The sequence below is a fragment of the Limulus polyphemus genome, unplaced genomic scaffold (genome assembly GCF_000517525.1).
Source record: "Limulus polyphemus unplaced genomic scaffold, Limulus_polyphemus-2.1.2 Scaffold5688, whole genome shotgun sequence".
In the NCBI taxonomy this organism is placed as follows: Eukaryota; Metazoa; Arthropoda; class Merostomata; order Xiphosura; family Limulidae; genus Limulus; species Limulus polyphemus.
The window spans coordinates 1-5,008 of NW_013671298.1; the positions used below are offsets into that span (position 1 = coordinate 1).

The 5,008-nt window shown below is 38.4% G+C and overlaps 1 long non-coding RNA gene across 1 annotated transcript in view; it reads left to right on the forward strand.

Annotated features, from left to right (window-relative positions):
• Positions 1-2,728: 2,728 nt before the first annotated feature.
• Positions 2,729-5,008, forward strand: part of LOC111089256 — a 4,201-nt gene continuing 1,921 nt past the window's right edge. Inside the window, exons 1-2 of the long non-coding RNA XR_002613547.1 lie at positions 2,729-2,801; positions 4,229-4,560. This is a non-coding gene — a long non-coding RNA (uncharacterized LOC111089256). The remainder of the gene's footprint in view (positions 2,802-4,228; positions 4,561-5,008) is intronic.

Consider the following 5,008-nt stretch of genomic DNA (forward strand, 5'->3'; position numbering starts at 1 on the left):
CATGCCGGGCCGAATTTAATAGAAATACACATGTACATTATTTTACTGTGTCAGAATGAGCTATCAGTAACTGTTTTAATTTTAGACTAAACGATCTATCTAACAGTAGTTTCTGACTAGATATACTAAGAATATCATTTGACACTTTAAGGAACCCGCTATTTTGTTAGTGATTAACGCTTTCTTATAACAAAGTCACATCGTAACGCTTTCTTATAACAAAGTCACATTGGGCAATCTGCTGAATCAAACCCCTGATTTTAGCGCTGTAAATCCGTAGACCAGTGGGGGACGTTTTGTTAATGTTTCTAAATGTATCATTGATACCACAACTAATAATCGTTTTACGCTTCTTAATGCGTTTTTTTTTTTCGATGATAAATTACAGTGAAACTGAAGTTTCAAGATGAAAAAATTTATTAGTTTTTAAACTTTGCGGAGCAGACTGGAGGACTAAAACAACGTTTACAAAACAAAAAAAAAAAACGACTAACCGTACTCCAGCGAAAAACGATTTTATTCAAACAGGACAAAACTGAATGTAACGCTGTAACCCTTAAAAAAAATGCGGAAGCCGAAACGTTGAGTTTGAATGAAATCGTTTTGTTTTTCTGGAGTGTGGTTAGTCGTTTTTCTGTTTTAAGAGCAGTTATGCCTTCCATATTGATTTATCACAGACCGTAGCATTTCAAGTAATAGGGTGGGGAAGTGTAAAAATATATGGGAATGGCCAAGTATGTTTAACAGGGTTATCAAGAATTAATACGGTAGTTATGTTGTAGTAAGTGCAATAAATTAAATGTTATTATTTTTCATAAGTAATATTTACTTTTATTACAGTAATTTATTTTACCTCTTGCAGCTCATAGAACGGCTCTGAGTTTCTTTTGTTTTGAAATACAAACTTTTAGCTCATAGTTACACCATCTCTCGACCGATTTGAGAACTAATTACACTTTTGTACTCGGGAGGTCAAACCCTTTTCATTGATGTATTTTAACACGCCCAAGGTTTCACAGATTAATTTATTCTAATCCTGTCTAAAATAATTTCAACGTGAGGGTAGGCTGGTAGAGATCCTGATGAGTAATAAAATCGAATCTGGTATACACGCGCCCCACTCTTGGTATTTCTAGCACATAAAAAAAAAAGCCAATGAAAAGGGAAACAAAGGTCTCATAGATTAATTTTCTTTAATCCTGTCTTAATGAATTTCAAGCAATGCGACTATTGAGGATTATTGAGGACTATTGAGGATTCTCTATTGTTTCCTACAAACAATGTGTAGGTTGTAATTTTTATTTTTATAATTTTCATACGAAGCTACATAAAAATCTATCTGCACGTGGAGCTCGGTTAGTTTCAAATATTACAATACGTGTCAGTACCCTCTGAAAAATAGTACCATACTTAGCAGTCGGCTCTAAAGGACGCTACAATACCTATCACTTGCCACTGATAATTAATTACCTGGTAAATATATAAATTATTATAAACACTTCACCATTAACTTTTAGTAAAAGGACATCAACGTATGTATTGTTACGACAGCGGAAGTCACGTGACGCTGGTAACACGTCATGAGATTCTCGAAGGATCGTGACTTTTCCTGGCAACTCTAGTCTTTTCCAGGCGCCCTCTATTTTAGTATATAAGCCCGGCAAATAATTGCAGATATAGAGATAGAGACAGATAATTGAGTCAAGTGAGCGGTAGTGACGAGATTACAAACGTATTGACTGTGGAAATTCTGTGTATTATAAAGTTGTATCGAGAAATAGTAAACTAGTTTTAGTTAAGAAAGGACTTATAATGGTTGGAGACCTTGTCGAAACGTTTTATATTTACTGTTATGTTAAACTTAAAGTTTTTCTTCATTACCCATTCAAGCCGTTTCCAGCCGTTATTAGTCTCAAAGTGGGTTCCTCGTCGTCGAATAAGAAAGGACTTGTATCGCCGAAGTTTCTCGGAAACAAACGAACAGAGACGTAACAGTATTTTTCAAAACCCTATACAAATATATCCAAAATGCCCCCCCCCCCAATAAAAAAATCTGTAAGATCGTAGTGGGTTCTATACATTATACTTAGGGTGTACTTCATCAAAAATATGAGAAACGTGTTACCAGTTGCCACGCTACCTTTTCTATGCCTGAGTAAAGTGACTTATGAAGACAATCAAGCTCCCTGGTGGCTCAGTAGCAAGTCTGGGGGTTATTACGTCAATATTCAAGGTTTGGTACCCGCTTTGGGTTGAGTACAGGTGGTCTATTGTTTAGTTTGCGCTTAACAACAAATGATTGGACAGTGTTCGCCAGTTAGTATTAAAAGATAAATTTGCCAAGTCTACCAGAGAAATGTTGATTTCGCGCTCAGAATAATTTTTATTTTAATAATTGTTAACTTGAAGAGAAAAAAAAGAAGATATTAACACTTCGTTTCTACAAACATTTTGTAAATACGCGACTTGTAGATAAATTTCCTAAATTGTTATCCTTTTAAAACAACTCTTCTGTTACACTTTTGTCAGCTAATAGGGGATGCCATTCGTTTGTATTACACACGTAGAGAACGAATCATTAGGAGTTAAGCCCCTGTTAACGAGAGTTTAGCGTTGGAACCCACGAATAAGACTTGTTTACATACGATCCTTTCTGATATAGTCTTTATGGTCAGTGAACGTAAATCGACATTATCAGAGTGCAAGACAAACAAGACGTGGTTCTGTTTAATCCGCTAATACGTGGCTTTCAGGGAAAAGGAAAACGTATTGTTTATTATGCCAGCTGATTGTACATCGTGGTAAATAACACTCGTTTCTATTTTTCTCCGGATACACAATTAAAATAAACGCCTTAAAACGTAGATGGGTTAACTTTGGACGTTTATTAACGACCTAATCTACCAGCTCAGTTAGTTGAGTGAAATGTAAACAGTTCAGAAATCTCTGCCGACAGTTCTAAAAGAACAATGTACCTACCAACTCGAATACACGCTTAAAACCCCGAATTTACAAATACTGTGGGGATTCTGTCTCGTTCCTTTTCCTGCGTATTTTATGAACGTAATTCTATTTTTCCTAACGTATAAAACAGTTGGACAACGAATATATGCCAAGTAAAAAAACAATTACCCAATTCAGTACTTAATCCAGCGAGGTACTTTGACATTTGTCTCGTACTTTTGTGTTTGGACGTGTAAGTTCACGTACTGGCAACGCTGAAATCCGGGGTTCGATTCCATCCGTTCACTGTGTAGCTTTGCGCTAAAAAGACAACCAACGGAAATTATTTGCTGGCTGAGACATTCGTTTCGTATGTGATAAAACTTCGTAGACAGAACTACGAGCTACACTTTCATTTAGCGTTTATCCACCTTCTGTCAAGACAGGTAGGGCTGGAAACGGCATAGTGGTTAACGTGCTGGGCTGCGTATCTGAAGGTTCACCACCTTCTGTCAAGACAGGTAGGGCCGGAAACGGCATAGTGGTTAACGTGCTGGGCTGCGTATCGGAAGGTTCATTACCTACTGTCAAGACAGGTAGAGCCGGAAACGGCATAGTGATTAACGTGCTGGGCTGCGTATCGGAAGGTTCACCACCTTCTGTCAAGACAGGTAGAGCCGGAAACGGCATAGTGGTTAACGTGCTGGGCTGCGTATCGGAAGGTTCACCACCTTCTGTCAAGTCAGGTAGGGCCGGAAACGGCATAGTGGTTAACGTGCTGGGCTGCGTATCTCTTCTGAAAAAAGCCAAACAGTTTTCTGCAACTTATTTCATCGACAATCATGTGTTTGTTTTTAAGCGCACAGCTACACAATGGACTAGCTACGTTCTCCCCACTGCGGGTATCGAAACCCGATATTTAACATTATAGACTTACCGCTGAGCCGTCAGAGGGAGCTGCCACGGTCATAGTTGGTTCTTGTCTATTTTTTCTAATGATTTTTTTTTTCGCGACGTCAAAGAGTGAAATATTTCTCATCATTGTTTGTTTCAAATACTCGAACGGAGCTGCACGAGAGCTAATTTTAAACTAATAGATTAAAGGGAAAACAGTTGTTCAATAGCACCCACCGCCAACTTTTGAATCACTTTAATCGAATGGTGGGAGTTAACCCGCGACCCTGAAGTACGGGACACGAACCCTGGACACTCGGATTCATAGTCTGGCATTACTGCGTCATATAGCCCATACTAACCATCAAAACGTTTTTTGTTTTTTTTGCAGTGGCGAATCTATCTAACGATGACGTCACTCGGGTATTCTCGAATTCCGTGGACCAACGTTTCCGCCAACTCTTTTCCAAAGAGAAGCACTATTCACGGGAAGCCACTCACCTAGATGGAGATCAACTTCCGAAAAAACACGAGACTCCAAAAAAACCCGAAAATGATCGAATCCTTTCCAACAGTGGTCAACCGTGGAGTTTTGAATCGGCTATTCGCAAGCGTGGTCGAGACTGTATGAAAAAATGTATTGCTCAGAGGGTCCTCCACCCAGTCCAGTGTTACTCTTTATGTTAACACCAGCATGTTTCGGTGTTGTCTTCGATTTATTAGGTAAAACACATTTTATACAAGTTAACATGCTGTTTACTGAATCATAACAATGTGATATTTCATTGTTTATTTCGTTAGGCTTCAAACAGTAATTACTTTGATCAAGTTGTTCAGAATTGTTACTTTGCTGGAGTTCTGTTGATATTTTGCCAAGACTGCACGCAGTGTTTATTTTGTTAGGTTCTACACGGCAGACAGTTTCCTGGGGTTATTCAAAGCGATTACGTTGTTAGGTTTTACACAGCAGACAATTTGAGGGGGTTATACACAATGGTTATGTTGTACATGATGGAGAGTTTGAGGGGGTTATACACAGTGGTTATGTTGTACATGATGGAGAGTTTGAGGGGGTTATACACAGTGGTTATGTTGTACATGATACACAGTTTGAGGGGGTTATACACGGTGGTTATGTTGTACATGATGGAGAGTTTGAGGGGGTTATACA